General features: G+C 43.2%; 1 protein-coding gene and 1 pseudogene across 3 annotated transcripts in view; one reads left to right on the top strand and one right to left on the bottom strand.

Annotated features, from left to right (window-relative positions):
- LOC105477658 (FERM, ARH/RhoGEF and pleckstrin domain protein 1) overlaps positions 1-22,642 on the top strand; it is a 306,384-nt gene that overhangs the window by 34,324 nt on the left and 249,418 nt on the right. The gene's annotated exons all lie outside the window — the stretch shown is intronic.
- On the bottom strand, positions 5,840-6,783 carry LOC139359063 (small ribosomal subunit protein uS5 pseudogene; annotated as a pseudogene).

Below are 22,642 nucleotides of genomic sequence, written 5' to 3'. Positions count from 1 at the left end.
AAAAAAAAAAGCCTGCATCTGCCCTCTTTCCCTCCCTTGATCTGTCTCCTGGCCCTCAGATGGATTCCTTGAGAGAGTCATCTTCACTTGCTCCTCAGCTCCCTCGGTGCACACTCATTTCTCGACAGATTCCTGGAAGGCCACGGGTGGAATCAATCCAGACCATAGCGAACCCGTGGTGCTCATCCTAAAACACAGGCGCTTGAAATGTGTATTTAAAAGCAACATGCGCAGTGCAGAAAACAAAAACAAAAAGATACAAGCAAAAAGTAAGACGCCTATAATGCCTCCCCTCAAAGATAACCACGTCAACACTTTCGTGTCTCTTCTTTTCATCTAGCCTTTATTAAAAGACTGTCATATCACGCTGCACTTGTGGTTGCGTAGCCCGGCTTCATTTTGAAATAAAAGTAACACATGTAAACATTTAAAAAAATATCATCAAGCACTTATTGTACTGGAAATCGGCTGTCCCCTGCCTGGCCCCTCCACACGCCAATTCCTCGTACCTAAGATAATCATTTTCAATTTTTTTTTTTTTTTTGAGAAAGTCTCGCTCTGTCGCCCAGGCTGGAATGCAGTTACACGATCTCGGCTCAGTGCAACCTCTGCCTTCCAGGTTCAAGCAATTCTGCTGCCTCAGCCTGCTGAGTAGCTGGGATTACAGGCGTGTGCCACCACACCCAGCTAACTTTTCTGTTTTTAGTAGCGACAGGGTTTCACCATGTTGACCAGGCTGGTCTGGAACTCCTGATCTCAGGTGATCCGTCCACCTCAGCCTCCCAAATTGTTGGTATCACAGGCGTGAGTCACCGCAGCCAGCCTCAAATATTTTCAACCCTTTTTTTCTTGAGTTTATCTTCAAGTTGTGAAATAATTCATTTATATAATGTAAATGGATTCCAGTTCTTATTTAGTCAGTGCATGCCATAAAGTGTTACATGCAATTTCTTTTTCTAATTTAGGTTCTATCTCTTTACTTACTAGAATGGAAGATGAGATTCAGCTCCCTTGTAGTGCCCCCAAAACACTGGCTACTGTGGGTTGAGAGAGAAGTTGTGTGGGTCTCCCTTCCTAGACACCAAGGCATCCTCAGTTGGAGGAAATGTGATGAATAAGCTTACAGTGTAAAGAATAATTCGTCATTTGTCAGTTTCCTCTTGGGATAGTAATTCTAGATTCTTCTTCAACTGTTAGATCCCATCTTTCATGTTGGAAGCTTGTCTAAAATACTTGGTTATCTCCAGCTGTTTATACTTAAGAGTGAGGTGCCTAAAAGCTGGCTGGAATGCACTGGTATTGTCAGACTTATACACCGGACTGTCCTTTGTGTGATTCAGTTGGAAACCGTCTTTTTTCTTGGGGACCCCTAGATGTTGGTGTCCGTATTAGTCTGTTTTCACGCTGCTGATAAAGACACACCTGAGACTGGGCAGTTTACAAAAGAAAGAGGTTTAATGGACTTACATTTCCATGTGACAGGGGAGGCCTCATAATCCATGGCGGAAGGTGAAAAGCACGTCTCCCATGGGGGCAGGCAAGACAAGAGAATGAGAACCAAGGGAAACGGGTTTCCCCTTATAAAACCTTCCGATCTCATGGGATTTATTCACTACCATAGGAACAGTATGGGGGAAACTGCCCCCATGATTCAATTATCTCTGATAATTGGGTCCCTCCCACAACACAAGGGAATTATGGGAGCTACCATTCAAGATGAGATTTGGGTGGGGACACAGCTAAACCATATCAGTGTCCATAGGTCTTTTCTGCTGGGTTCTGAGTTTCTACAGAGAAGACTTATCTCACATTCCACTGTGGGGTGTGATCTTTGCTGCCAGAATTCTATGATAAGAGCTGTAGAAGTGGGCTGGGAAGGGAAGGCCTTATAATTTGGGGTATAAACTTTGACTTAATCCCTCATTTTCAGTACAGCATCTGATTCCCACCTTTGGTTGTTCCTGGGCCCTTTAAGCATAGGTCCTCTCGGATTCAGCCTCCACAGAAGAGATATCTCCTGCTTCTGCCAGGCTGGGGAAAGGGTAGGTGCCTGGCTGCATGTGGTGGGAGATTGTGTTAGTTTTGCATTGCTATAAAGGAATGCCCGAGGCTAGGTAATTTATAAAGAAAAGAGGATTAATTGACTTATAGTTCTATAAGCTGTACAAGCAGCATGGCATTGGTATCTGCTTCTGGTTGATGGCCTCAGTAAGCTTCCAGTTGATCATAGTGGAAGGCAAAGAGGGAGCAGACTGTGTCACATGGCAAGAGTGGGAATGAGAGTGGGGAGGGGCCACACACTTCTAAACAACCAGATCGTGAACTCAGAACAAGATCTCACTTATCACCCAGGGAATGGTGCTAAAGCACTCATGAGGGATCCACCCCCATGATCCAGTCACCTCCCACTAGGCCCCACCTCCAACACTAATCACATTTCAGCATGAGATTTGGAGGGAGCAAACATCCAAACCATATCAGAAATTTTTCACATTCTCAGCCAGTCTTCTTGTGTGGAGCCATATCTGTTTCCAGTGGTATGTGATTCTTGCTGTTCCTGGGATTTGTCTTGAAATTGGCGTGCTGCTGCTTGTCATCTCCCTCTGCAGCCTTCAGTTTCAGCCTTCTTCCAAGTTAGTTGATATTTTTCAGTTCACTGTCTTTCTTCTAAAATACTGTTGATGTTCTTGTTTTCTCTGGTGTCTCTTTCTTCTGGCTCCTTTGGTGGGAATCTGCCTTTGTAAAGTAATGTTTATCATTTTAGTGGGATTTTGGGAGAGAATAGGGCTGAATGCCTGAGTGCAGTCCGCTGTGTTGAATGAGGAATGTTAGTGAGCTGTCTTCACTTGATAAGTATTTTCCCCTGTTCCTTAGTATTTCTCCATAATGTGCATTTTAATACCTGCATAATGATCAATTGTATGATTCTATCATGCATTATTGTCCTAATACTCTGTTGTTAGATTATGTGTTCCCTCATTTATATACCTTTTCCTGTCTTTACATTTGTTTTCTTAGTTTTGATTCCTACAGAATTAGAGTTTAAGCATTTTCAACTTTCTTTTTTTTTTTTTTTAAGACAGAATTTCGCTCTTACTGCTTTCTGAAAGAGTTGTATTGTATGTACATTCACCAGACATGCGTGAGTATGGCCATTTCATTGCAGATAGCACTTCTCCCTGCTGGTTTAGGACCACATGTACCTACTAAGTGAAGGAAAAAATTGGGATGAACCAAATGAACTTCAATAATTCTGTCAGCTCACATGTTATGAAGCTTGACTGTCTGAGGTCACATCCTGGCTCTGTGACCTAGAGCAAATGACTTAACTACCCTGGATTTCAGTTTTATCCCCTGTGAAGTGGGGAATAAAAGGAAAAATAATAAGTGAATAGACTTAGGTTTAGATTTTTGCCTGGCTGGCAGCAATGAAGAAGAGCAAAAGCAATAAAGTCAATTTCTTAGGTAGTAATGATAAGATTGTTCTTTATCATTAAACAGTGACTTGTTTGGGAAGAAGTGATACATTTTTATTACAAAAAAAAAATACAAAAAAGTAAAAAGAAGAAATGAAAAACCTCACCCTCAATCTTACCGTTTAGAAATAATATTAATTAATTAATTAATTTTTTTGAGAGAGAGTCTCACTGTCACCCAGGCTGGAGTGTAGTGGCGCAATCACAGCTCATTGTAACCTCAAACTCCTAGGCTCAAGCGATCCTCCTGCCTCAGCCTCCCAAAGTGCTGGGATTATAGGCATAAGCCACTGTGCCCAGCCAATGATGTTGGTAACATTTTGCGAGCCCTGTCTAGAACTTGCCATGGGCATGGGATCTTATCATACATGGTATTTAATACTTAAAGGTGTAAAATAAAAGACTTTAATTAAAGCAAAGGAAAAGAAACTAAAGCAAGATAGAAATGCTGACTTCATTGCAAGAGAGATTAGCGCTATCTTTTAAAAACTAAATTTATGACAGAAGATGATAAATACTGAAATTAGAATAATTTCTCATAAACTATGAGTTTATGAGACACTCTCCTTTGAAAGCTAGAAAAAAAAATAGAACTGACCTATGCTGTCCCTCTTTCCCAAGCTCCAAAATTTTATCAGTTAATTATGAATTTTACAATGTGAAGGATTGTAACATTTCTATTCTAGTCTAATAATGCCACAATTCCCATAGGTCTTTGACTTAGTTCTCTTTTAGCATAGATTCAGAACTTATTGCTAGTCTTTTTACTGTGTTTTTACCATGCCTCAGTTTAAAATTTTGACTTGTTGGTTGGTTCATTGTTTTATTTATTTAATCGATTTTATTTTTTAAGACAGGATCTTGCTCTGTCACCCAGGCTGGAGTGCAGTGTTGCCATCATGGCTCACTGCTGCCTCACTCTCCTGGACTCAAGTGATCCTCCTATCTCAGCCTCCTGAATAGCTGGGACTTACAGGTGCATACCACCACACCTGGCTGATTTTTGTATTTTTTGTAGAGATGGAGTCTTCTCATATTGCCCAGGCTGGTCTCAAACTCCTGGGCTCTAGTGAGCTACTGGCCTTGGCCTTCCAAAGTGCTGGGATTACAAGGGTAAACCCAGAGTGGTCGCACCTAGCCACATTGTTTTATTTAGAGAAGCCCTGGTAGGTACTGTGTTCCTTGAGGTCTTACACTTAAGGATAGCTGTTCCTTGCTTTTATATTTGAAGGACAATTTGGCCGAGTACCAAGGTCTTGAGCCCCACGTTCTTGCCCTCAGAATTTCTTAGACATTGCTCCCTTTCTTTTTTAGCACTGGATATTTCTGGAAGAGAAAGCTGAGGCTGGGTTAATGTTTCTTTCTTTTGCACATGACTAGCTTTTTCCATTGGATGTGCCCGTGAGGTTCTCTTATTCTTTTTGAAGTTTAGAGTTTTACCAGCATTGCATGGTCATTGGCTGTTCTATGTCACTTTCTTGGTACGTCCTATACTATAATATCTGTTGATTCAAGTCTGTCTTTGTATCAGTAAAATTTTAAGATCCTTTAATATTTTTGCATATATTTTGAATGGTGCTTACTTTTTGGGAAGCACAGTTGTTAGGTTTTATCTCCTTTGTCTTCTAAATCTAGCATCTATTCTTATTATCATTTGTGTGTCTTTGTTCCTTTTTAGTAATTTTGAGTGATTTCCTTATTTGCTCTCTGCTTCTGTTTACAAGAGCTTACACTATGTTTTATTGTAGTTGTGTGGCTTCCATTCTGGATTTTTTTTCTAGTCCATTTATTTCTTCAGCTCTATCAGTCCATTTAAAATCTCCTAGATTGATGATAGTTAGTTCTTTGGAACTTCCTATCTAGTCTCTGAACCCCCCATTTTTAGAAGGACCATTTTATCTTTGATATTTTTGAGACAATGGAGGACTATTTTTTCTGAGCTCTTAGTCCGTTACCTTTGTTTTTCAGGCCCAGCTTCCTGGCCATGGGACCTGTGCATCCACGTAAGGGTCCACGCTTGGACAAATGCTCCCCTGTCATTGTCTTGAAATTGTTAATAATTTCTGAACAGCGGGCACTGCATTTTTGTTATGCAGCAGCTTCTGTTGATTATTTTTACAAATGCACCTTATTATCTGCCTTTGCCTGCGTTCTTATTCTGTGGTCACTCATCTTTGAATGAGGCTGAGCTGTCTGCTGCAAAAACTGGCGTGGGGTATGTTGAGGACTGAAAGGCAGGGGTGGGGAGTGTTGTGAAACCTGCTCACACTCTCTGTCTCCACTGTCCTTCGAACAATTGTGTTATTTCTTTTACCTTGAGAATAATCCTTCTTCAGTTTTTGACTTTTTTTTTTTTTTTTTAACAGGCTTAATTCACTTTATTTTTCTTGTATAAAAACCCTATGTTGTAGCCACAGCTGGAGCCTGGGTCCGCTGCACAGAGACTCTGGTGTGGGTCTTGACAAGGTGGTCAGTGAATTCCTGATAGGGAGACTTGGTAAACACAGTCTCCTTCCAGAGGTCAGGGGTCAGGTAGCTGTAGGTCTTAGAGATGGCATCGAAGGTGGCCTTGGCGAAGTTGCCCAGGGTGGCAGTGCAGCCCCGGGCTGAGGTGTAGCAGTCATCAATACCAGCCATCATGAGCAGCTTCTTGGGCACAGGCGCTGAGACGATGCCAGTGCCCCTGGGTGCAGGGATGAGGCGCACGAGCACAGAGCCGCAGCGGCCTGTCACCTTGCAAGGGACAGTGTGGGGCTTGCCGATCTTGTTCCCCCAGTAGCCTCTGCGCACCGGGACAATGGAGAGTTTGGCCAGGATGATGGCCCCACGGATGGCAGTGGCCACCTCCTTGGAGCACTTAACACCCAGGCCGACGTGGCCATTGTAGTCCCCGATAGCAACAAACGCCTTAAACCTGGTGCGCTGGCCAGCACGGGTCTGCTTCTGCACTGGCATAATCTTCAAAACCTCGTCTTTGAGAGAAGCCCCCAAGAAAAAGTCAATGATCTCAGATTCCTTAATGGGCAAAGAGAAGAGGTAGATCTCCTCCAGGGACTTGATCTTCATGTCCTTGACCAAGCGGCCCAGCTTGGTGACGGGCATCCACTCCTTATCCTCGGCCTTGCCTCCGCGAGCTCCGCGGCCTCGGCCCCGGCCCCGGCCCCGTCCACGGCCGCGACCCTGGCCCCGGATGCCACTGCCGAAACCTCCGCGGAAGCCACCGCGGTTCCCCATCCCAGGGCCACCAGGGCCTCCGGGCCCCCCCGCTGCACCGGCGTCATCTGCCATTTGGTGTTCTCTCGGAAAAGAAGCCAGTTTTTGACTTTTAGGAGGCTTGTGTGTCTCACAGCCAGTCCCCATAGGGCCCCTGCTTTCTGAGCCTAGACTTGGCATATGGTGGGCGTGGCGGTTATTCTCCCAGGCCCTTTCTTCATCCTCACTTTCCTTGTTAATCCAGGCCAGGTCATAGGTATTAAAAATGACATCCACATGGTTTCTCCTTCAGTTCCACTTCCCAGTCGGATTTTAACTTTTAAAATACTTGAGACAGGAAAGCAGTGTCAGACCCAAAGAGCCAGTAAGCAATTTTTTTTTTTTTGAGACAGAGTTTCACTCTTGTTGCCCAGGCTGGAATGTGGTGGCGAGATCTCGGCTCACTGCAACCTCTGCCTCCTGGGTTCAAGCGATTCTTCTGCCTCAGCCTCCCAAGAAGCTGGGATTACAGGCGCCTGCCACCCTACCCAGCTAATTTTTGTATTTTTAATAGAGACGGGGTTTCACCATGTTGGCCAGGCTGGTTTCACACTCCTGACCTCAGGTGATCCACCCACCTCGGCCTCCCAAAGTGCTGGGATTACAGGCATGAGCCACTGCACCTGGCCACCAGCAAGCATTTTAATGTGTCATTTTTAAGTTCTGTGTTAATAAGGGTGTAGGAGGTTATTTGATTTTTGGAGAATTGTTCATACTATATTAATATGTAAAGGTGCTTTATAAAACAGTATGTGGAGTGTGATTCGCCTATTGTTGCTTCTTAAGGAAGTACGACTCTACATTACAAAATATTTGGAAGGAAAAAATACCAAAATGTGATTGCCTGGATTCCTAACGTCCATCCTGCTTCCGCCTTTGGTGATGGCGTGTAGCAGTGGCCAACTCCACAGCCTTTACGTTTTCTCGGTGATCCTGTGCTCTAAGAATTTGGGAGGGACTTGTTTTTAAAAAGATTGTTTCTAGTACTGTGTCTGCTCTCTTTTGTGGATTAAAATAAATTCATTCTGATGTTTTGGCAAATACTTCCAAGTGTATTTTAAAATACATAATTTTATTGACAAGATACTTTGAATAGGGAAGAACCAGTTTCACGACCAGCTGTCTTGAAAAACAAAAACAAAACTCTTAATTCATAGAATTTGCCAGTTTCCATGGCGTATATATTTCCACCATGGCCAATTGCAGGCTGCCAACGTGACACACCATTGGACGCAGAATTAGGAAGAAGTGTGCAGTAGCACATTCCTATGTAGTATGGTTACCATCCAGATGCAGCAGACAAAACCTCACAATCACAGATAGATAAAAGTAAAATGTAAAATAATTAGGAAGTGATTTTTGAGTATTCATTACTTCTGTAAAATTTATGCTTAATAAATATTGATATAATTTATTTTAATCCATGTCTTTATTTAACAACTGACTGGTAAAAATTCCTGAAAATTTAACAGAGGGTCCCCATGAGTTGATACAAAAGCAGTATACCACTGGAAAGAGCGCTTGAAGTTTTCAAAAGGGCTTAACAGGGCAAGTCAAGAAAGTGAAGCGTGCAGGCGTTGGGATTGGTAAGATAAAGCTCTCTGTGGTTGCTTCAGGTGTCGTTTTGCCCTAGATCTTTATTTTGGGGGGGCTTGCTTTTCTGTTTAAGGTTCCTTGTGATCAGAACACCCATAGAAGACTTGGGGAGATAAGCAAGTGCTCTGCTCTTCATTATGTAATTTTCTTGGCATTTGAAATGAGATGATACCTTTCTTGATACCATTCCTGGGAAGCAGCATAGGTTCCTTTAGAAACCTTTTAATATATCCCAGGTGATTTTGATTCTGACAGTTATTCAGTCTTTTTTTTTTTTTTTTTGGCCATGGTGGTAAAATATGCATAAAATTTACTGGATTTGTTTGTTTGTTTTTTGAGACGGAGTCTCGCTCTGTCACCCAGGCTGGAATGCAGTGGCACGATCTCAGTGCACTGCAACCTCCGCCTCCTGGGTTCAAGCAGTTTTCCTGCCTCAACCTCCCAAGTAGCTGGGATTACAGGTGTGCGCCACCATGCCCAGCTAATTTTTGTAATTTTAGTAGAGACGGGGTTTTTCCATGTTGGCTAGGCCGGTCTCGAACTCCTGACCTCAGGTGATCTGCCTGCCTTGACCTCCCAAAGTGCTGAGATTACAGGCGTGAGCCACTGTGCCTGGCCACATTTACTGTTTTGATCATTTTCAAGCATGCAGCACAGTGGTATTGAGTGCGCTTACATTATTGTGCAACCATCACCGTCATCTATCTCCAGAACATTTTCTTTTTCTTTCTTTTGAAACGGAGTTTCGCTCTAGTTGTCCAGGCTGGAGTGCAATGGCGCGATTTCGGCTCACTGCAACCTCTGCCTCCTGGGTTCAACCGATTCTTCTGCCTCAGCCTCCTGAGTAGCTGGGATTACAGGCATGTGCCACCAAGCCCAGATAATTTTTTGTATTTTTAGTAAAGAAGGGGTTTCTCCATGTTGATCAGACTGATCTCAAACTCCCAATCTCAGTTAATCCACCTGCCTCGGCCTCCCAAAGTGCTGGGATTACAGGCGTGAGCCACCACGCCTGGCCCTCCAGAACATTTTCCATCTTTCTCCCTCTCTGCCCTGCCCCTGGTAACTCTTCTACTTCCTGTCTGTCTGAATTTCCCTGTTCTAGATATCTCATGTAAGGAGCATCATACAGTAGTCATCCTTTTGTGCAGTCACAGTTTCACTTAGCATCATCTCTTCATGCTTCATGTTGTAGCATGTGTCAGAATTTCCTTCTTTTTAAAGGCTGCTTAATAATCCATCGTATGCATAGCCCACGTTTTGTTTATCCATCTATTTGGTGCTTCTAAGTTTTGGCTATTGTGAATAAAGATGTTATGGACCAGGCGTGGTGGCTCACACCTGTAATCCCAGCACTTTGGGAGGTCAAGGTGGGCATGTCAGTTGAGGTCAGGAATTCAAGACCAGCTTGGCCAATGTGGTGAAACTTCATCTCTACTAAAAGTACAAAAATTAGCTGGGTGTGGTGGCGTGTACCTATAATCCCAGCTACTCAGGAGGCCAAGGCACAAGAATCACTTGAACCCAGGAGGTAGAGGTTGCAGTGAGCCAAGGTCACACCATTGCACTCCAGCCTGGGACATAGAGCAAGACTCAGTTTCAAAAAAAAAAAAGCATTAACATGCACATACAGATATATCTGTTCAAATCCCTCCTTCCATTTCTTTTGAGTTTATACCCAGAAGTGGAATCGCTGGATTCTATGGCAATTCTAGATTTAATTTTTTGAGGAATTGCCATTCCATTTTCTACAGCTCATTCATTATTTTTTGACCTGGAAGCGAATGTGTCTTTCCAAAATTATTGCACTGACTTGTATCCCTTCCCTTGCAGGTAGAATGTCTTTCTGTGAGCCTCCTCTTTGGTGATGGTGTTCTTTCAACATATCTCATATTTGAATGTTTACATTGCAATGTGATACCCAATTAAGAGTGGAGATACTGTCACATAAGGCATCGTATGATAAGTGACAGAAGAGAAACACAAGATGCTTTGAACTCCCAAATAGAGGGGAATGGGAAAAGTTTCATGGCATTTGAGATAATCTTTGATAAAGGAGCAGAATATTGGCAGGGTGGAGATGTGGGGGAGAAGGATCCAGGCAGTGGTAAGGAAGGGGGCTCTGTGTCCTGGGGAGAAATAGAGAAAGCCCTGGAAGGTAAGTTCATGTCACCTTACAGGGTCCCTAATGTCAGGCGAAATAACGTATTCAACTTCGCAGGTGATGAGAGCTGTGGAAGGCTTTCAACAGGAGAGCAACATGGTTATAGCTGAGTGGAAATCATTTTAATCTAAAAGTTGCTGGAATACCATATGGAGCTGGAAATTATAGCTGCAGAAACCATGTGGCTGTTGAAATAATCTAGTGGAGAGGGCTGTTGATGACATGTACATTTAGTTATCTTATTTTCATTTTCCTCTTGTTGATGTAATTTCTGTGACCAGAGTCTTGTTCCATTTTAATTTGTAAAGCATGCTGTTCAATATGACATGTAATAAATGTTGAACCCAACCCTCTCTGGGGTGTCAGTCCAATCATTCAGACAACTATTTTGACTTGAGAAAAAGAAAATGAAAGTCCTGAGGGAAAGTGTTCACATTTGCTATTTTAATCTGGGAGAGCAAATGTTCTTAGAGCTCTGCGGTCCCTTGGATTGGGTGCAGTTTGCTCTGCTGAGCGTGAGTTGGCAGCCCTGCCCGCTTGAACATGGCTGCTGCTCATCGTTCAGGGTAAGTGGACTCTTCTGGTGGGGCCGAACGCCCCTCGCATTTGGGCAGCACCCATGTGGGCCTCTTGTTCACGGGACTGTCCTGAACAGAACAGTTTCTGTGAGAAAGAAGCCTTCATAAATATTTGTTAAAAGAAAGAAGTTTCAGGCTGGGTGCGGTGGCTCACACCTGTAATCCCAGCACTTTGGGAGGCCGAGGTGGGCGGATCACGAGGTCAGGAGTTTGAGACCAGCCCGGCCAACATTGGTGAAACCCTGTCTCTACTAAAAAAAATTAGCCAGGTGTGGTGGTGTGTGCCTGTAATCCCAGCTACTTGGGAGGCTGAGGCGGGAGAATCACTTGAACCCTGGAGGTGGAGGTTGCAGTGAGCGGAGATCACACCATTACACTCCAGCCTGGGTGACAGGGCGAGACTCTGTCTCAAAAAAAAAGAAGTTTTCTAGATACAAAGGAGAGGCTAAGATGTCTTAAGGCTTAAAGTAGTGCCCTTGTGCCTTGACTGCTTCCTGGGCTGCCCAGGCTGACCTGCGGGTCCCCTGTGGGCCTCACTGTGGCTCTAAGGAAGGCGGAGTCTGTGGTGTCCACACCCCCTGCACTCTGAGGGACCCTCCTTCCTTGAGACATCCCTGTGAAGTCCTCCTTCAGAAGTGTTTGGGGCGTGAAACGCATGTCCTGCACATCCAAGGCTCACCACATGGGCCCAGTCTCCTTTCTCTCATTGACACCGACTGACCTTATGTGTGCTGAGGGCAGTCTTTGGCCCTGGACCCAGGATGTTTCTGAGGTTACAACTCCAAGTTGGTGGCAAACCGATAAGGCCCATGGAGGCTCGCCAGCTCTGCAGGTCTCAGACATGCCTCAGGGCAGGAGAGTGCGTTTCCTTCTCTTCCTGTCGTGTGATGCAGGCCACTTCCCATGATGTCCCCAGTGAATGGCCTGGATTGGGGTTGCCTGATGGGTGCTGGCCGGTGGGAGTGTACTCCTTAACAAGGAGGAAGAGCCAGATGTGCCCAGTGGCCAAGAACATGAACCCATGCCCCTTTGCAGGGCTTCAAGTACGTAAGGCAACTGGGGCAGATTTCTTAAGGCTGTGGTCAGAAATGAGTACTTTCTTTTTTTTTTGGTCATCTTAAAGCAGTACAGGAAAAGCACTTAAAATATTTTTAAGGCCTTTAATTTAGAATGCATTCCTAAATGAATGTTCTTCGTCTACCTAAATTACCATGGACTCTTTCAGGCCAAGTTCACAGAAGATTTTTTTTTCATTTTTTGTGCCATACTTTGGTCATTGTAACAAGCAGACAAGAACAGCTTTTTTATTGTTGTTTGTTTTTTTGGTTTTTGAGTAGTTGGGACTATAGGTGCCTGCCACCATGCCCGGCTAATTTTTTTTTGTATTTTTTTTAGTAGAGATGGGGTTTCACCGTGTTAGCCAGGATGGTCTCGATCTCCTGACCTCGTGATCCGCCCGCCTCGGTCTCCCCAAGTGCTGGGATTACAAGCGTGAGCCACCGCACCTGACCAAGAATAGCTTTTGATGATGAGAGAATCATTAAAGATTCTGTTAAGAAACCTGGTATTAAAATGAGCAGAACAGAAAGGGATTTGAGTATATGATAAATTAGTTAACCAGATTGTGTAAATTGGAGGAATAGAAACTCCCTAACCAACCCAATATGTATTCAAATTAAATACGTATTTGAGAGGGAGAATATTTACTTATTGTTGCTATGCATATTATAGAACCTTCTCAAGTCAGGCATCGTTGAATTTTCAATTTTAAAACTAGTTTGAGGCATAATGTAATAAATCTGTTTTGCATTTTTATTTTCAGTTCCCCAGGAAAGATTTCAGATCTAGATAGTGTATTCTCACAATTTCAGGAGCAACAGTTGAGATTTGTGATTTCTGTTAACCAAAGCCTTTTGGGTTGGCTCTTCTTGTTGAAAAACTTAATTAAAAATTCTTTTTTACTGCTTATTTAAAAAATTTTTACCTTTTTCATGTAAGTTCTCTGTCTTCAAATTATACCGTGTTTCCTTTACTAGAAATGTCTGTATTTAGTGACCGAAGTTTGCCCTTGTCTTCTGTTCTTGGCCAGTTGCCACTGTCCCTCCCCCTCGTCCCTGCACCTTTGGTTCTCTTGACCCTGTCTGTAATGGCTTTATATTAACTTTTCTCTTTTTGAGCTGATCTGCTGAAAAATTTTAATGGTGGTGGGATTAAAGAGATCCCCACTTCTTTGTCATTTCCTTTTAAAAATATTTTACAATTTTCTCCTTTTCTACATGGTTTTTTTGCATCAATATAGGAACAATTATGGTGCAAACCTTTTACAACGAACTTTATTCCTGTGTTGTACCTCCACACTACCAGGGTAAATGGCAAACTCTGAAAAATTCCCTCTCTCTCAGGCTATTGTTTCTAGAGATACATTCATTATAAATCAGTGTTTGAGGAAGCTCCCACCTCAAAGTCTTTAACTCTGTGTATGTTTATTTTGTGCTCTCTGCTATCTTCCAAACTTATTAGAAGCAAAATCAAGGTTGACTGATAGGAAATTTGCCAGGTCCCTTTCCTTCCCAGCTGGGAAATGGGTAATAAGCATCAGATGATATTTCTTTTTATTTACTTATTTTTTATTATCTTTAGAGACAGGGTCTCGCTCTATTACCGAGGCTGGAGTGCACTAGTGCAATCACAGCTCACTGCAGTCTCAGCTCCTGGTCTCAATCCATCCTCCCACCTCAGCATCCTGAGAAGCTAGGACTATAGGTGCATGCCACCATGCCCAGCTTTTTAAGTTTTTTTTTTTTTTTTTTTTTTTTTGAGAGACAGGGTCTTGCTATGTTGCCAAGGCTGATCTTGAACTTCTGGCCTCAAGTGATCCTCTCCGCTTGGCCTCCCAGAGTGCTTGGATTACAGGCATGAGCCAACATGCCTAGCCTCATATGATATTTCAAGTAGATCTATGAACGATCGTTTCCACGATTTTCTTTTTTAAAATAAACGGTGACATAGGTAGTCCTTGACTCCAGAATACCAATTACAAGTGCTCTGGATGTATGGACACTGCATCTTATCACCTCCCCTGGTCCTGCTCCTGGCCCCGTGCCCACCTATGCCCAATCCTTCCTAAAAGCAGAGTTGACACGCAACACGGCCAGGACCTTTCCTGTCTTGCCCGACACTGCTGGAGGCATTAAGGCAACTCCCGGGCCTGCCCCGGCTGTCGTGGTGACCTCTGGTGCTGCTAGGTTCCCCAGAATGGTGCCTGTTTTTCCAATTTCCAGGAGCTTCAACCCGTAGAACCCTTGACCGTACTAACCTTTGAGAACACTGCCTGTGTTCTTAACATCAAAGAGCAACCTTAGGAGTCTCTGACTGGGCGAAATGATCATTGGGGATGTTGAACTGGGCTTCAGAATATACTTTTCAACAGAAATGAAACTAAATAGCAGTTAGATCTGGTTCATAGTGTTGTTAAGCTTCATTGTGGTGAAATAGGCTTTCTAGGGTTGACTTGAGAATTCTTCCACCATGTAATAGTGGAAAATGCTTTGGGGTATGAAGTATTCATTAATATGAGAGTAAATATATAAACCTGTTCATAATCTATAGACTACCAATGTGAATTTCATCTCAATTATGAAAGCATTCTGGGAGACTATGCTTCTTCATTTTATTTTCAATATTTCTTTTTTTCCTTCCTGTAATATAGCAATAAGACCAACCTCTTAGTTAAATAAATTTGGCCGGGTACAGTGGCTCATGCCTGTAATCCCAGCACTTTGGGAGGCTGAGGCGGGCAGATCACTTGAGTTTAGGAGTTCGAGACCAACTTGGCCAACATGGAAAAACCCCGTCTCTACTGAAAATACAAAAATTAGCTGGGCATGGTGGCACTTGCCTGTAATCTCAGCTACTCAGGAGGCTGAAGCAGGAGAATCACCCGAACCCAGGAGGCAGAGGTTGCAGTGAGCCGAGATCACGCCACTGCACTCCAGCCTGGATGACAGAGCAAGACTCTGTCTTAAATAAATTAAATAAGTACATAAATAAATTTTAGAGAAAAACTACTTGTAGTCCTGAAACCCCAACAAGTCAAATTCTTTGCATCTGACATCCAGACACTGTGTTTTCCTACTCATTGTGCAGAAACAATTAAAAAAAATTTTTTTTTTAATTTAACATCATAACAAATTGAGTCGTCTGTGTTTCACAGTCTTCATGTTTGTGATTTTTGAGTGTATACTGTTCCAGGCAGCAGATATGCTATAGTTTGGTTAACCTTTCTTTAGTTGTTTTGAGTTGACGTTAGTAACACTACAAGGAACGCAGTTGTGTTTATAGCCTTTTTATTCCTTGGGATGATTTCCCAAAGCCAAATTCCCATAAGTGACAAATTATAGGTATTTATGGTATTGGTCCACATTGATTTCTGCGTGTGTTGAATCACATTGCCATCAACCCCGGCAATGTAACATTGACTGTTACTTTTTTTTTTTTGAGATGGAGTCTTACTCTGTCTCCCAGACTGGAGTGCAGTGGCGTGATTTCAGCTCACTGCAACCTCCGCCTCCCAGGTTCAAGGGATTCTCCCGCTTCAGCCTTTAGAGTCGCTGGGATTACAGGCAGCTGCCACCACACCTGGCTAATTTTTTTGTATTTTTAGTAGAGACAGGGTTTTACCATGTTGGCCAGGCCAGTCTCAAACTCCTGACTTCAGGTGATCCACCCGCCATAGCCTCCCAAAGTGCTGGGATTACAAGTGTGAGTCACCGTACCTGGCTGACTTGTTATTCAACTTTCAAAAAGATGATCTCCAGAAAAATTTCCTGGGCCATTTTAAGAAAAAAAAAAAAAAAAAATCAATGATTATAGGCAGGTGTTTTAAATTGACGAGAAAAGTGAAGAAGCCAGATAAATTTGCTTGTACAAGTAATAAAGAATTTCGTCCGTCTAATTTTGAGTTGGTGTTTTATCAAGTGAAGTAGATTTAATGGGATGTCTGTGTTTTTTCAGTACCTCTTCTAAGCCACAAGTTGTATATGTGTCACACATGCGAACCCCAGCAGGGTGTATCAGCAACCATTCACAAGTAAGATGCCATGTTGCCAGCCCTTGTCTTCCAATAATTATGGTTGCCAATTACCAGACAGCCAGACTCTTCCTTTTTTTTTTTTTTTTGAGATAGAGTCTTACTCTGTCGCCCAGGCTGGAGTGCAGTGACACGATCTAAGCTCACTGCAATATCTGTCTCCTGGGTTCAAGCGATTCTTCTGCCTTAGCCTCCCAAGTAGCTGGGATTACAGGCGTGTGCCACCATGCCTGGCTAAGTTTTGTATTTTTAGTAGGGACAGTGTTTCACCATATTGGCCAGGCTGGTCTTGAACTCCTGACCTTGTGATCCACCCACCTGGGCCTCCCAAAGTGCTGGGATTACAGGTGTGAGCCACCGTGCCTGGCCCCTATTTTTAAAAATTTCTTTTCATAGAATACATTTCACATTATATGCCCAGTGTTCCATTATTGGAACGCGAAGCATGTGGAAGTTATTTATATCCTACTGTTCAAAGTCATCGCCAAGGTCTGATTTTCCAATTCAAAAAATTGCAACCTCAGGCATAAATGGGTTAGTGATTCCCACGGTGGGAAAATAACAATTTATTACTTAGAATTTTATTTTTGTGGACAGATTATTTTAGAGTAAAACACATTTGAGAGTTAAGTCTCAGTTTAGAGTCTAATATTTTGATACATCAACAAGGGCGACCTGGTCCTTAAATGGAACTTCTCCATATTCAGAAGCTCTCCAAGCCTTTCTTTCTAGGATTTAGAAATTCATAATGTGAGAGATCAGCATCTCCTAATTTTAAAGTGTTCCTAGTGTATGTAACCATCAGTGGCTGGTATCTACTGAACAGAGAGGAAGTTTTCAAAAATTAAACACCGTCTGATTTTCTGCAGAGTTTTTATTCAGAATGTGCTTGGCCTTCCCTGCCCCTTCCCAGCTTTCTTGTTTTTCGCAGACGCTCCAAGTAAAGCTTTCTTCTTCAGGTACCTACGCCATAGGGTCATTGTGTAGAATCGCGAGTGTTAAATGATGCAAATAAGCTCTTCAAGACTGGCCCTTCTTATTATGTAACAGCACTTTGTGGGAAAGCGAAATGATTTGAGTGAAAAACTTGTGTTTCTCAACAGTTACAGAAATAGAGACACGGTGCTTGGATGTTTCATTTCAGACCGTGGCCTGTCCTTTTGGCTGGAAAGTGACCTGGGACTTAGTCCTCAATTCCATTCCACTGTCCTTTCTCCCTTTTGTGATGTGCACCTAAGGATGATCCTGGATCTGCCTGTTTGAACCAAGCTGTGATTTACATGGGAACTGAGTATTTGCTTTGGGGAATATATATATTCCCCCTGGGCTGTTTTTTTGTTTGTTTTGTTTTTGCCTGCTAGTGTCTACTGTGTGTGTGTCTCAGTATTTCTGGAAGCTCTGCAGTTTTAAACTACATTTATTTAAGGGCAGTGAGTTTGCGTGTGCTCTGAGTGTGTTTAGTTCTAACCCAGACTTCGGGGGGGCATCCGGAGCATTGTTGGAGCACCTTTCTGATTGCACAGGGAAGGGAGGGCAGTGGGTGCCATGGTGCCTTTCTTTTGTGGGCACTCAGTATATTCTCTGATCCACTGGGTCAATAGAGCATTTTCTATAAATCCTTGCTAATGGGAGGGAGAAGTGTTTTAAGACATTTAAAACTTTCATAATTTGGATCCATAAAAAGACTACCGGCCAGGCGTGGTGACTCACACTTGTAATCCCAGCACTTTGGGAAGCCAAGATGGAAGGATCACTGCCCCAGAAGTTCGAGACCAGCCTGGGCAACACAGTGAGACTCTGTCTCTACAAAAATTTTAAAAAATTCGCTGGACGTGGTGGTACATACCTGTAGTCCCAGCTACTCAGGAGACTGAGGTGAGAGGATCATTTGAGCCTGGGAGGTGGAGGCTGCAGTGAGCTGTGATCATATCACTGCACTCCAGCTTGGGTGACAGAGCAAGACACTGTCTCCAAGACCTATTACTAGACCTCTTTATAGGCCTAGTAATAGTTCCAGTACACATTTTGATGATGTGATAGGTTTTTGCCATAGGCATCCTCAGTAGCTTAGTGATTTGCCCAGCAGCTTGACTGGCACTTTTATGCTCAAACAGGTGAGAGGTTTGGGGAGACTTTGTGATTGCATCTAAAATGACTGAATCATAAAGTCGCTGGATGGTAGAGAGGGTGATGGCTTTAGAAATCATCATGTACAAGAGAGCCCTTGGCATGGGAGTTGAGACCAAGCACTCTGGCACCAGCCTGTCTGCATCTGGTCCCATGTCTGCCACTTACGAGCTGGGTGACTGTGGGCAAGTTAATCTCTTGTGCCTCAGTTTCCTCATCTGTAAAAAGGGGTCAGGGTAGTAGTATCCGTCTAATGGCAGTTGTGAGGATTGAGTTAGAATTTATAAAGCTCTGAGAACAGTACCTGCCATGGAGAAAGTGCTACGTAAGTGCTGGCTAAATTAAAATAATAATACTTACTGTGTTTTCACATTCCAGGAATGAGAAACCTAAAATCCAGGAAAGAGGAAGTTAATTTTACAATACACTCAAAATGTCAAAAGTTAAGATGAGAACCAGGCCTCTCTTGGCTAGTGATTTTTCTTTTTGTCGTGCTGCAGAATGACTCCAGTCTGGTGGTCAACCTGATAGCGCCTAAGTAATTTTTCCTCCCTTTCAGCAATCTGCAGCAACAATGTGCTGTTCGTAATCATTAATTTCTTTAGTAGACATTGTTTAATTAAATGCCTTGTCAACCAGGCTGACATTTAAACATTCTCATTTTCCCACAAGGAGTTTCACTATTTTATTACATACTTTTTTTCCTTGACATTTCACTATTGTCATTAATCATTAATTGTAGTTGAAGTATTCCAGGACAGGGTACCCTTTACACATCTGTTGTATTTTATAGTATCCTTTGGCTTATAATAATATTGCATAGTTTATTTCTTGAAGAATATTGAAACTGTTAGAAAATTGTATAGTCTGCTTTTTTAATGGCTTAATAGAAATTGCTTTCCTTTTCCCACCTTGAAGGAAGCCCTGTCATTTCTAATTTACTGAATTTGGTAAGCTTTAGGAAATGGCTTCCTTTTTCATAAAGTTGTATAAGATGATGATGTTGGCTGGGCACGGTGGCTCACGCCTGTGATCCCAGCACTTTGGGAGGCCCAGGCAGGAGTTCAAGACCAGCCTGACCAACATGGAGAAACCCTGTCTCTACTAAAAATACAAAATTAGCCAGGCGTGGTGGCGCATGCCTGTAATCCCAGCTACTTGGGAGGCTGAGGCAGGAGAATTACTTGAACCCGGGAGGGCGGAGGTTGCAGTGAGCCGAGGTCGTGCCACTGCACTCTGGCCTGGGCAATAAGAGCGAAACTCCATTTAAAAATAAAAAGTAAAAAAGATGATGTTATTCATTCCAGAATAGATGTCTGTGGACGATTACACAGGATGCAGGGCACATTTAAATTTTGGCATGTATTTCTTTCTTTTTTTTTTTTTTTTGAGACGGAGTCTTGCTCTGTTGCCCAGGCTGGAGTGCAGTGGCCGGATCTCAGCTCACTGCAAACTCCGCCTCCCAGGTTTACGCCATTCTCCTGCCTCAGCCTCCCGAGTAGCTGGGACTACAGGCGCCCGCCACCTCGCCCGGCTAGTTTTTTGTATTTTTTAGTAGAGACGGGGTTTCACCATGTTAGCCAGGATGGTCTCGATCTCCTGACCTTGTGATCCGCCCGTCTCAGCCTCCCAAAGTGTGGAGATTACAGGCTTGAGCCACCGCGCCGGGCCTGGCATGTATTTCTTAAGCATCATTTTCAGAATGTCCAAAACTTCAGTGGAAAATGGTAGAGGGTAGGATAAGTTTTTACTAAAAACTTCCTTAATTTTTTTTTTTTTTTTTTTTTGAGACGGAGTCTCGCCCTGTAGCCCAGGCTGAGTGCAGTGGCATGATCTCGGCTCACTGCAAGCTCCTCCTCCCAGGTTCACGCCGTTCTCCTGCCTCAGCCTCCTGAGTAGTTGGGTCTACAGGCGCCTGCCACCACGCCTGGCTAATTTTTTGTATTTTTTAGTAGAGATGGGGTTTCACTATTTAGCCAGGATGGTCTCGATCTCCTGACCTCGTGATCTGCCTGTCTTGGCCTCCCAAAGTGCTGAGATTACAGGCGTGAGCCACCGCGCCTGGCCAGCTACTCGGGAGTCTGAGGCTGGATGATTACTTGAGCCCAGGAATTTGAGGCAGCTGTGAGCTATTTCAGGCAGACCAAAAGCTGCCTGTCACCTGCGTATTTCATTTTCTTTTCTGTTTTCGCAGTTCTATTAGTCGGATCCACTATTGGCACAGCTTTTGGTACACTGTGAATGCTTAGTAAATACCACCGGTTGCACAAACGTGTGTCCTACCCACACCATGCCACCTGCCGTCACTACTATTTAAGAACCTTTTTTCAGGGACTAGTTGATGTCTCAGTTCCTCAGTGAGGTGGCATCCTTATTTCTGAGGCTTTTAAAATTCATTTAGTACCTATTATCAGAAGTAAACATGTTGCCTTCAACACTCATCTCTGAATTACCTTTTCTCTTGCCTGATAGATTATGCATCCCATAAAGACAAAACGATATTGTGCCACATTATTGCTTTCTGTCCTATACGGTGTGAAATGTAGTTGCTGAAGCATAATAGGCCCTCATAAATGTTTGTTAATGGTGATGATCTCGATTATGGTGACTTTTGAATGATAGCATACTTTCAACATTGGGTTTGTTATTTTCAAAGCCATTGAGTAAGCAAAGCCAGTAATTCACTGCGTCCTCATTATGGGCCAGGCAAGGGTTGGGTGCTTTCTACAAATATTTGGAGAGGCTGACTGGTGTCGATTAGAGAGATTTTCTTTAGTCAGTGAAGAGAATGATGTGTGTTAAGTCGAGTGAGGTTGGCTGCAGACTAAAAAGTACGCCTCTGTTTACATTGCAGGGACCTTGTTAGTGTGGGAATTCAGAGGGGCTGGAAGCTGGTGGCCATCTTCCTTACATTTAATTTACCCTGACCTTTTCCTTAGAGGTAGAATGAGGAGTGAGCTAAAGTTTAAAGTTCGTACTCTCAGAATCATTGAGAAATTGACATCATTAGAATAGGAATGACTGGAGATTTTTTTCCGGTTTCCTGATTTTTCTGGAGATAAAAAAGCCTTCTCTTCTGGTAATTTTCATCTCCACTTCTGTTCTACACATTTTTGTCTTTGCATATCTGTTTAATGGAGGATATGTGCTCTACCAAATCAGTGAAAGTGCAAAGCCAAAGTATTGACTTAGATCGTTTTTAGAATAAGGTTGGAGTAGAAATTAAAAATTGATTGGAAAAGGCATGCCACTTTTTCTTGCGAGGAGGTGTTGAAAAAAGCAGGCACTCATGACCTCTGGCGCATGTGCAGAACATGGCAGAGTGTCCCTCTTTTCTTGGGGAAGTTACCTAACCTAGTAAGTGCTTGGTTTGTGTCTGATGGTTTTACAACTGTCCTTTTAGCTCATCTTCACCGAGAGCCTCAGAAGTGGAGCTGGAGCAGTGCTGCTCAGACCAGAGCCTGCATCAGAATCACCTGGAATGCAACCTCCACCGCCCCCGCCATCCCCTTTGTGATTCAGTGGGGCTGGGCTGGGCCGAGGTGAAGAATTTGTATTTCTCAGGTGATGTGGAGGCTGATTGGTGGGCACATTTTAAGAAGCACTGCAGTAGAGAGTAGGCTTTTTCTCCATCTTTTAGGTAAGGAGAATGACTTCCGGGGTGGATAAGTGACTGGCCTGATGTTCTCACGGTTCCTAAGTTGAGACTAGGGCTGTCTCTCACACTTACACAAAAAAAGTGATGTCAGGCTCCCAGGTAAGGGAGACGCCTGCCCTCGGGACTTGTAATCTAGCTGGCACCTTGGAAAAGAGGAGAAAGGCCTGTAAAGCCTGTGAAGTAGAAGCTAAATGCAAACAACACCTCAGGGAAGATGAAGTGAGTATTTTTTTCCTAAATGATTGGATCAGGAACGTCTTTCTGGGGGAGGTGACATTGGGACTGGCTAGAGAGAAGTGTTTTTTTTCTTTTGAATATGTGTTTTATTTTTCTCTCCCATCTTTTATCTTTTTAAAATTGAGATTCATAGTTGTATATATTTTGGAGGTACATGTGATATTTTGATACATGTATACAATGTGTAATGATCAAATCAGAGTAATTGGTATAGCCATCGTCTCTTTTCTTGGGGACATTCCAATTCTCTTCTAGCTCTTTTGAAATAGATAACACATTATTGTTAACTATAATTTCCCTGCTGTATTTTTGTACCCGTTAGCCAACTCAAAGATGGTATTTTAGGACCGGGCGCGGTGGCTCAAGCTTGTAATCCCAGCACTTTGGGAGGCCGAGATGGGCAGATCACGAGGTCAGGAGATCGAGACCATCCTGGCTAACACGGTGAAACTCCGTCTCGACTAA

This window comes from Macaca nemestrina, chromosome 16 (assembly GCF_043159975.1).
Source record: "Macaca nemestrina isolate mMacNem1 chromosome 16, mMacNem.hap1, whole genome shotgun sequence".
Classification (NCBI taxonomy): Eukaryota; Metazoa; Chordata; class Mammalia; order Primates; family Cercopithecidae; genus Macaca; species Macaca nemestrina.
Note: the sequence above shows the minus strand (reverse complement) of the source record. Positions and strands in the feature narration are given on the sequence as shown.